Genomic DNA, 11,817 nt, shown 5'->3' with positions numbered 1-11,817 from the left:
GACTAGTTTGTGTGTATTTTTGTTGTATTTAGCAGTCTCCTGTGTAGCAAGGGAGCAAGCAGAAAGGGAGCATGAACAAATATAGAAATGACGCAAGAAGAAGATTGACTTCAGTGGTGCCAAAACCTGTGGGCCCACAGTGGAGCACAGCTGTTCGACTGCTGTTATCACACACAGGTGGCGGAGGTGATGGGGAAGAACAAGAGGAAAGTGTTGAATGCAGGACAACAGAGCAGCAAGCCACGGTAGATGCTTGATCATACGAGACATGAATACATCAATGGGATGGGAAATTTATGTGTGACAGGCATCAACGTGTTACAACACTCTTATTGTTACACTGAATACTATTTGTATAGACTTCCAACAATTCATTTTATAATTTATTATACATGGAGACGTCACTTCTCTTTATAGGTATCAAAATGTAATGAGCAAAATAAAAGTAATTTACTGAACAACAAAAGCAACTTACCTTAATTGAATGCATAAATGAACATAAACATGGTGTGGAGTGTGAGTGGAATGAGTAGTCAGGCAGGGCCAAACTAAGTCGATGGTCTTCTGTTGGTTAAAGTCAGACGAGAAACTTGTTGTATCAGTTTTGTTTTTAGCTATCAAGCTCTATAGCAGAAACGGTTTGTAATGTTTTTTGTTACTGTTCGCTTGCACACAGTTAATACCATTTGTTCTTTCAACACTGGGTTGTGTTGTAATGTGCTAACAGGCTAACTAGCAGCTTGAGCCATCCTGACGGTCTTCCAGTTTCCCCTTTTGAATGAATAATACAGACGACCACCTGCTGGTATGGAGAGATATTTCTTCCCACACCTGCACAGAAGATACATACTAGTTGGCTGTCGGCTTTAGTCTTTGCAGTGTGTTCAAGTTCCAATTTTTTGGGTCAGACACAGGCCACGTGAGGCGACGCAACAGTAGGTCTGCGTTGCCACTAGTTATTTGAAGTCGGCGATGTGGGAGTAGCTGCCTCTATGGCTGATGTGGAAGGCGGTAAGTAGTGTTGCAAGTGACAATTATTTTCATTATTGATCAATGTTTTGATAATTGTCTTGATTTGTTGATTACTTGTTTGATCCATGAAATGTCAGAAAATGGTGAAAAATCTTGATCAATGTTTCCCAAAGCCCAAAACAATATCCTCAAAAGTCTTTCTTTAACCCTAACTCAAATATATTCAGTTTACTGTCACAGAATACTAAAGAAACCAGAAAATTCACATTTAGGAAGCACTGTTAAAAAAAGAGAAGACTCAAAGTGATTAATGTAAAATGCAATAATCATTGCAGCTCAAGCGGCGCATGGTGCCGCGTTGATATCGATCGTCCGGTGGGAACGATCAAGTATCTAGACATGAGACATAAAGAGAGGATGGCAGACACAGACAGGAAACAGACTTTAAAGAACAGTAAAGAGAGTGACAGATCGAAGGGGAATAGAGACAAAAGTAGCTGGAAGTGTTGGAGGAAAAAAGAGATGATGATGGAAACTGCATAGAAATTATAAAAAATATAGCATTTGCACTGCATTTGTTCAGTTCATAATGACATAGACTTGGCAATGCTTGGGAGTTGTGGTGATTTTTTTATGTCCCAACAGCAGCTGACTTTAAAGACCAATAATAATGTTAGGTCTTAAAGGCACTTTGTACAGGATTTATTTTCTGACAAAAAGTCAGATTTATCCAAATTGCCTTTGATCACATCAAAGGTTCATACAAAAGATCAGTTGCCAAATGGATGAAGAAAAAAAAAAAAAAGACAGAACAGCTAGTGGGGAGAGCTAAAGGAGGGTGACACTGATGGAGAATAACCTGAGAGCTGTCTTCACTGTCAATTTTCTATGTGGACCACCTGCCGAGACCTCAATTCACAAACTTTATGTGACTCTGTGATTTTTAAGAGTGATTTTCTTCCGTCTTTTTGCCTGTCACCACCTCTGGCTTTCTTCCTTACACACATAAACTCACTTATGCTCTTTTATATCTCACTCCCACCTATTTTTCACCATCACCAGACCACAAGACACACCTGAGACCTCCGCTCTAGTGTCGTGCCTGTACTTGCATGCTTCGAGGGCACATATCTTTGGGACTGTGCGCTACAGAGTAAGATGGAGAGGTTGAGGTCAAATTTACAAAGGCAAAATGTGGAAGTTAGCTCATTAACCATACCTGGAATATGAGGAGCAGACTGTCTGAGGCCAAAATGCCTGCCAACAGCCCTCAAGCCACAACCCATCCATTGCAAAATTAAGCTAGTAATGAGTCTGTGGAGGGTCATTTCCTGCATAAAATTGGCAATTTACAGCATGTAAAGATGGTAAGTGTATGAGAAAGTTCACTATAAGCAAATTTAACAGCGGCCGCTTGATAAATGTGTTCACATAGTTTAAGGCTTCTGTCCAAGCGACTTGATTTATGTCTCCTGCTTATCTTCTGTAATGTCCTCAAGGATCATTATCGTGGCCAGAATGTTTTGTTTTAACATAACAAATTCATCAGTTCACTTTGTTTCAGTCTATTTTAGTCCATGTAACAGAGATATAACATCAAAGGAAAAGATGGCATGGTTATTTTTTATTCTTGAAATGATCAGTCCTATAATGCAAATCATCTCATTACCTACTTGCTTCCAGAGTCGCAAAATATGTAAGTCTCGCTCTTGTTTTGTAATTAGCCGAGAGTTGCTATTTAGATATAACTCACTCCCTAAAGCTTATTTAGTTTCAATGTGCGACCAGAGCAGGCCAAATTTTTTTTCCTAAGCAACCTCAGTCAGGTCCTCCTTTGAGATTCCCTAACACTCCCATCAAGTAGATGCACCCTCCATTGGTTCTCCCTCTAAGTGGTTTTCCCCGGAGCCTCCAGAGGGAGTCAGCCAGGACGCATCCTCTGTGTTCACCCGGATTCAGCCAGCTTCCTCTTAATATGGAAGGGCAGTAGCTTGGTATCATGCACTGAGCTCACTTGCTCTATCACGTAGAGTGAGACCAGCCACCCTGCGGAGAAATATCATATTAGCCGCTTGTCTGAAAGCATTCTTTCAGTCACTGCCAAAAGTTTGTGACCACACATATTGACTGTTAAATTGCAGCCAGCGCTCCTAACCAGCATCAATCATATATTTTTCATCATCACTTCTTCCAATAAGATTAGAGAACAAATTATTAATACTTGATTATCCTGAAATATTATAACATATATAATATATATCCGCTGTAGCTATCCGACTTTACAATTTTAAAGCCCTAAGAAAACATTGTTTAAATCTTCTCTTCTGACACTGTGGTTACTGTCTTCTAACTTTGCTCACTGTTTTTATTCCCACAAAAATAAAGGTTTTTGTAAAATGCCTTGGTTATTTAAAAAAGCATGCTTGTACAGCAGTGGTATAACCACAGCGGCTGTTCCATCAAATTCTGAACAATAAAAAATAAAAATATTGCAGAATAAATCAAGTATTGATAGTTTGTTCTCCAGTCTTATTCACATGGGTGTAATTGAAACTTTACTATTTTCTGGATATTAAGTTTCAATTTTCCATGGCTATTGCTGTTTCAGACATTGGCTCCACTGCCTGCTTAAGGCTTACATCTGCATTAATTTTATGAGCAAGTCCAGGTTTACCCCTTCAACCTGGTACGATATAATGAGATGCTCTTTAAAAGTTTGTTAACCAGATGATTACATTTATTACTTTAATTAGATACTCTGAATTTGTAATGCCTTCTGCATAAATTTCAAGGTTGAACTGATGCAATAGTACCTGTAGTTGTTGCTCTCTGCCAGCTCTGACTATGAACTGAGAAAATAGACTCAGGAGTTGAGACTGTTTTTCTCCATTAAGTGTGCATCAATAGCACATCCAATGCATGCCACAGCTAATAAGTGACCAGCTGGTGCTCAGAAACCAAGCTCCCGAAGCCTGATCAGGGAGCCTGCAGTCACAGTTCCCGTCACAAAACAAATTTCTGGTGACAGCATGACATACGCTTAAAACAGAGAGGACCGTGGCACTCCACTTCGGTTCTCGCTATTAATTAGCAGTAGGTGTGTCAGTGCCAGACACTTAGTGTTGACAAAGAGTGTGGGCAACTGCACTTCATTAGTTTTTCATGAGAGTAAGGAGAAGTAACAAACATAGGCTGGAAGCGCAATATCTAAGTCAGAGTAAAAGGCAGTACCTCATTTCTTTATTCCGAAAAAAATAAATAAACTTGAACTGGCTTCCTGCCAAAACATCTGAGCCAGCTGATATTGATATACAATATCCCTTGGCTAAATGGTTATTGATATACCCCTTTAGGTACGTTAACAAAGAATGAATATTGGTGAAGCTGCAGCTGCTAGGTAATGAGCATGTGGCAAAACTTTCTACTGATGGAAACATAAGTTTATAAAAAATACCACTGTAGAAAACCGCTGCTCAAAATTAGCTGTTTAACAAGCAGCCGCACTCTTCAGGGGTTTATTTTTCACATGTGTAGCAGTTTTTGGTGTCAAAATTCCATCATAATGTGTGCTCAGCCAGCTGTGAGGAAAATGTTGAACATTGTTTCCTCTACATATCAGAGCGTGGCAGATTTTTGGAGCTCTTAGCAGTTCTTAGCTTCACCTACCCACCTGCTGTTATGTTGGGTATTGTACGGTCAACTGTATAAAAATTTGATTTATGAAGCAGCAATTCCTACAAGTCTTTGAAACTGAATGTCTTAATCATTTTAGAATAAATGCCATGACATGGATGACCATTAGTTAAATCGTATCTGAAATGTTTTCACATTGCAATCAAGGTTTGGAATTCGAGGATTGTAGTTTTTTGGGGTGATTCTTTTTGGTGGCTAGTGTTATCATTTAACTTTGCTAATTTAATGGTCTGCCTTGGAAGAACTGCTCAGACAGCTGCTCAGTACTCAGACAGCAGGGAGAAACATTGTTTAGAGACTGTATATTTTTACATCTTACTCTGATTGAAATACATCCTTAGTTCACAAATTAGAGTTGGTGTTAAAGAATTAAAAAAAACACTTTTGGTGAGTTCTGAGTTTGAATGAAACAAGGCAATTAAGATAGTCTTAGTTTTGTTGTTGGTTTAATGAGGAAATAATTGTCCATGACCGTTTATTTTGCTTATGTATTGACTTAAAAGGCTAAGAGAGTTTGCAGTCACAGACACCTTGCTGGCCTGACAGTGGCCGGTTGGAGCTATTTGGAAACTATACCAGCTTGCAAGTTTGATACTCGTGTTTGAAAATAAAAATATGCTGTCATGTATTGTTTCGAGCATGCTCAAACATAACGTAATTCTAGATTTCCTGTCTGTGTAGGGAGAGGAGAATGTCCACTTAAATTGACTTGTGTTGTGTAAATTACTTTACTTATTATTACTTAATGACTTCTTTTAAACTTCCATTATCTGTTATTTGTTTTTGCACTGCTTTGAGTGCCCTCTACTGGCAAAATGTGTGTTCCCTACAGAGCAACACATAACAGAACGTCATATGTTGGAATAGCATGTTCCCTCTTTGTTTTTGGACACACATAATCCTGTGAAACTCCTGGAGCCTAAACCTCCCTGACCTCGCTTTTTTGACCTCAGATGGGGTACTAGAAAGTGCTGCTGGAAGTATTTGGGCTTTTACTGTTTCCCGAAACTACCGGCTTCAGAGTCCCATACTAATGAAAGTCCCTTCTTATCTGTCCTCATGAATTTTAATACAGACACGCAGATTACATTTCTGTAGATACTGCAAAGCCAGAGGAAAGAATTTGCCAAGATTCAGATTGTATGCATGTGGAAGAACACTTATTGTTTTCTATGAATATATCAGCAAGGCCAGCGATGGATAAAATAAAATAAAATCGTCTCTCTAAAAAGGGATAAGTGAAAATGGTGAATTCTTAAAATACATCTTTTGGCCAAGATTCAAAGTACATTATAAATCTAATTCCAAACTTTGATCTTTTGATGATGGATGATAAAATGTTTGATACTGTGATCAGTGTTTCTTTCTCTGCTGGCATAGTGCAGCATTTTGTCATTACTGCTTCCAATTGGGAGTGAGGAGGATAATCTTAAAGCATAATGAAGACAAGTAATGTATTCTGTAGATGACCTATATCTAAATGTTTACTGTCGTTTCTAATAGCCTATAATCTTGCATTGTATGTTTGTCAATAATTAAACTAACTGCACACATCATCACTCATACAAGCTCTTTTCAAACTTTAATTTTTCACAACGTATATGTTAGTTGGCTGCTTCCTCTAAGGCTCTGTGTACGTTGTAGCCAGCATACAGCATTGGCCAAAATGTCCTTCAGTGTCCGTGCCAGCAACTGCAACTTTTCCCATATTCTCACTCTGCATCAAACTTGTTTCTTTGTTGCTATGCTGATGGCAGGATGTGTTTAATATCCCCACAAGATCAGATGCTCTCAATTTCTCAGCTTTTTAGTGTCAATGGCAAAGGGTCACCTTGTCCTTGAAGATGAAAACAAGTTGCACTTGCAATGCTCCACATTTGGAAACCAGCTCAGGGACCAGTGAGAGCATCTTTACTAACACAACCCTATATGACAAGGGAAATTACTGCCACTGAATGACTGCCAGGCTGCACAAGTACACATCATGCACACTCACGCATACTTGTTTTGTGTTTTGTGCAAACATGGAAAGACATTAAACCACCTTCTGGCCCTCTCATCTGTTCCCAGTTGGCTTTTCCCTGTTCATATAACTGAGAAAATGAAGCTGTTTTGTGACTTTGCTTTGACTTGTTGGCAATTTCTCCAATTTCTGGCACTCAATTACTGACCCCTGAGAGAAAGGGGCAGAAAATTGCAAAGAAAGGCAGTGACCACCCTATCTCAGTGGAGGTTCAACTCATTTTCGATATTTTCACCCCCTTTGGAGCAATGGCGTCCCCTGGAAAGGCCCATATGCCACAATGGGTGTGCGATGATACGATTTACCATGAGTGTGTATGTGTGTGTCATGTGCCACCTCCACTGCTCAGAACACCATTTAGATTACTTTCACCTCATCAGCCCACACACACTTGGCTGAGGCCATTGGGACATACTCTCCTGAGGATAGATGTTTTCATTGCACCACAAGCGCGCACACGTGTGTGTGCGTGTGTGTGTGGAGATAAGGAGAGAGGAAGAAAGAGAAAGAAAAACAACACTGAGGGTGAGGAGGAAAGAAAGCACTGACTCAGAAAAATTGTGGGAATTCCATAAACCCAGAAAATTGGCTGTAGACATTGGGAGTGCTTGTTTGTCACCACTGAAATGATTTTCTCCTGCAGAGAAAAAAGAGAAACTGCAACAAATATGCATAATGCATACATAAATAAGCTGCAGCTCATTTAGACAGCAATTTAGGTTGTTGACAACCAGGGCAATCAAATAATTTTTTACTTAAAAGATAACAGTAAAAGAAATAAATGAATACATATTTGCTGGGGAAAAAAACACGGTAAAAAACAAAATGGCTTTTAAAAATGACACTTTCTTTCTTCAGAGATATTCTTCCTTTTCAATCATTTTTAACTTTATGGAACCGCATCACTTCTTGCCAATAAAGCCAGAGATGTGTTCATCAAACTGGCATTAACAACACATACCATAGATGTCCTATATCAATGACCTATTCTGTTGTTTTTTTTCCTTTCAAATATGTATTTAGACATTATTTAGACATTATCATCCTGCAACCTATTCATAGTCCTACTGTACAAACTTTCCATGTAACCGCACAAGGCATCCACTCCATATTAAGGTTGTCACAATATCAGAATTTTAAACTTTGATACAATACTAGCATAAAAAAACCAAAAACTTTCGATAACATGGGAAAAAGAGAAAACAAGTCCTATGCACACAGTGCCGGTACACAAAAGAAACTCTGAGCACATATCAATACAGAGTTGATTTTCTTTACCGTTCAGAAATTTATATTGTATCGTTTGGAAACGTTTCTCAATCATAGCAATACTTTTGTCAACCTTATTCCATACTTTATATTATATGACAGCTGAAATCATTGCATATTTGTGTATGCTCAATAAATATCAGATGGCTCGGTTATGGATGTCTTCGCTCCGGGGGTAACTCTGATGACCAAACATTTCGGTCACAAAATCAAGAACCGAGCAAACACAGACTTCAAAGACATTTGTGTATGTGAGAAATCCAACTCATTAAATTTTTAGTTTTGCCAATGTGAACTGCTCGTAGAGAGTTTTTATTTTCTGCCAAAAATGATTTGCTTTCACCCAAATACTTTCCACTTAGATAATAGTGATCCTTCCTATTGCAAGCTTGAGAGTTTCAGAAAATGTAGTATTGCGGTTTTCATTTGTAAATATAAGTGCTTGCATGAAGTTTTCATTCCCAGACATGACTATGTTGCATGGACAATTAGTCAATTAAATCGAAAATAATTGTAAATTGTAATTGTAATTGAAAAATAATTATAAGATTAGACAATAGTAAAAATAGACAACATCATCAGCATACAACAGAATACTTAGCATCACCTACGCCTCTACGCTTTACACCAAAACCGTTGACTTAATAGCCTATGCCAAGTTACTTAAAAAACTACAGGTAAATAGGGGATTCAAAACAATTGCTTGTTGTATTCTCAAGAATGTTCGAACCTAACCAGAAGTAAACATATAATTCAGATGCACAATACAGAGAATGTAATGATGTTTTGTCATTCGTAGCAACATTCTGTAAGACTGTCATATCTGGTCATTCTACATCATACATACGAGTGCTCCCAATAGTCTTTATGCTTAATGGATGTGATAGATTTTGTCTGAAAATAAGAAGACGAGGCAAACAAGATGCTGCATCAGTATGTTATTTGACTGCAGGGCCACAGTTTCACACCCACACAAATCACTAACTTATGTCTGAGCACCAGTCCTCCAAGGTCGCGGGGCAAAGCAATTCCGGGCTGTCAATCATATCACATCCATTGAATAAAAGTAATATTTTCAGTGTTTGGCTCGTGCGTCTCTCACCTCTAAATGACACTGAGCCTTTTGGTGGCTGTCCACGGGAAGCACAGAGGAGATGACTGACTATTAGATGAATTAGACATTTTGAGCATTTTCATGCATCACTACCCCTCGTTATGTGTAGATGCTGGGCGGTGGGGGGTGGCAATAGAGGTGACAGGTTGACAAGCTGACCCACAGTCAGTGAGTTCAGCAGGGGCAGTTTATGTTCAATCATCGTTTTCCAGCAAGCATTTGATGGGTGGTAGTGAGCAGGGGATCTGTTATGACATTTCTCTCTTTACTACCTACTTAGCTGCTGTGTTTACATAATATACGGAAATGCATATGAAGATAAAAATGTTTTTAATTTCATTGGGCATTTACCATTTGTGTGGTCGATTTTGTGAAGGATCAAGGAAAAATGCATTGTGTTCATTATCACAACTCATTAAAGCCACTCTCCTCATGAGCAATTGATTTTGTATGAATAATCTAAGTGAAAACAGATATTGACCTTCTTGCCAGTCTTGTTGTGCAATGCGAACCAATGAACCACTTGGTGTGTAATCTGCTCTTTAGAAAATGTGTACTGTAGATGGATTGTGTTAACTGCATTAAAATGAGTCTTTATTGGCCAAATAAAATAAATACACATACATTTTTCATTGCTGTTGTAGAGATATCAATAACACACACAAAATAACATGACTCATCTATTGTTGCATGAGTATGCTGACAACCATTCTTCCCATGCAGAGCTAGGGGGATTGTTTAGGCTGACAGTACACGCTAAAGCACATATCAACTGTATAGGTACAGTATGTTCAGTGACAAGAGTACATAGCATTATGCATATGCTTTTATGGCATGCACTAAGCTGAGAGAAAACAATCGTTGCGAGGAATATTTATGATGAAAATGATGAACAGACACACATTGTTGTGACATATTGAATCATTTCATATCACTTGCTCGGCAAACAGTCTTGCAAGTGATGTGTGTCAAAGTCTGAAATACAATTTCCAATCTCGTATCATGCTGCAGTATCTTTCATAATGCAAACTGATGTTCACATACAGTGTCCTCCGATATCGTTGCTTCTTAAAATTCTAATACATTGCATGTTTACATTTCTCTGTATTGGAGGCCCAAGAATCCTTTTCCTGTGCATGAAAATTGCCTGTCTAGTGCCTTTGTGTGCTCTCACTTGTTTGACAACAACCCAATACAGATGACAGCAGAGATTAGACACACTGGCTGAGTTGTTATAATACGAGTGGATGATTTTTCCACCATCTTTCCAACGTGTGAGTCAGTCACAGCCATTTGTTAGGCCTTGGACCTGCTTCTTTCAGAAAAAGGTTGTGCTCCATCCCTCGATTTTTCCCTCCCTGGTTTGCATCCCTTTCATCTATCCCTTTCGTCAGCCCACGGGGATCTACGGCCATAGCCAACCTCATTAAACTTACAACCATCAAGATAAGACTCAATTACTGCGAACCCCTGCATTGGCATCCAAGATCAATATTGAACTAAAAAAGGGTCCCGTCTAATAGTCTCATGTGCTTGCAGCTGACAAAGGAGAGGGAGTGAAGATGAGTAAAATGAACAAACTGGGTTTCCAAAGCCTCACCAGAACATGCAGTCTGGTTTCACCATCCTAGATAATGGCTTAATTACATGCATGTCCACTTTGTTCAGCTTCCCTCACAGATTTTAAAAGGAATTACTTCAAGCAAGAAGGGGCCTTGTGTGACTAGAGAATATCTGAATTTGCTTCTGTGTTTGATCAAGCAATGTGACTATAAGCAAATATAAAAAGCGCACAAGTACTTTATGTACTGTTGTAAAAAGAGAGCCTCATTCACTCCCATACCAATCAGGTCTAAAACTATTTTATTGATTAATTTAATTTGACATATGTTTTTGGTTTTGTTATATGTATTTATTGCATACATTATGGATCCAAGTATTTGTTTCTTGTTTTTTTTGTCTTTGACATCTATGATACCTTGTGATTCAAAGCTGATTCAATGTGACTCAACGGGATATTTTTTATCTTTTGAATACTAATCAAGCTCAGGCAGTTGTATCTCCTGCCACACCAACAGTAGTAATCAAGGACAGTGATTTACTTGGTGAGTTTTTGACCTGTCTCGAAGCACAATGAATTTTTGAATGAAATGCTGATGTTGTTCATTTAAGTTACTAGGTCAGTGTCATCCCTCTGAATGTGGCATTTTAAATAATGTAAAGCAGCACATGCACGGCTTCAGTAACATTTAATTGCCTTTGACCGAGATGCATAATTGCTAGTCTAATTGCCACACCCCACCACTACACACACACACACACACACACGAACACACACACACACACACACACACACACACACACACACACACACACACACACACACACACACACACACACACACACACACACACACTAGAAGATTCGGTTAGACAGGTAGTGTCCCATTAGTCTGTTTGCCTATTCAGTCATGTAAATTTGAATCAGGCATGATCTCTGTATTTATCTTCTGCAAATAAGCCTTACTACTGCTACTAATTAGAATTTGTATTTATTTTATTTTATAAACCTTCATTTATACAGGGTGAGTCAGCAGGTGAATGAGCAAACATGCTTTATTACAGCAACAGTTAACAGTTAAATTAAAACATAAAAACAAAGCATCAAGGATGTACATTTATATAACAGAAATCATTACCATTTGCAATGTGCAGGGGTAGGAACCTTTGTCTTTAAGGGTAACTGT

The sequence above is a fragment of the Echiichthys vipera genome, assembly GCF_963691815.1.
Source record: "Echiichthys vipera genome assembly, chromosome: 14".
NCBI classification, from domain to species: Eukaryota; Metazoa; Chordata; class Actinopteri; order Perciformes; family Trachinidae; genus Echiichthys; species Echiichthys vipera.
Note: the sequence above shows the minus strand (reverse complement) of the source record.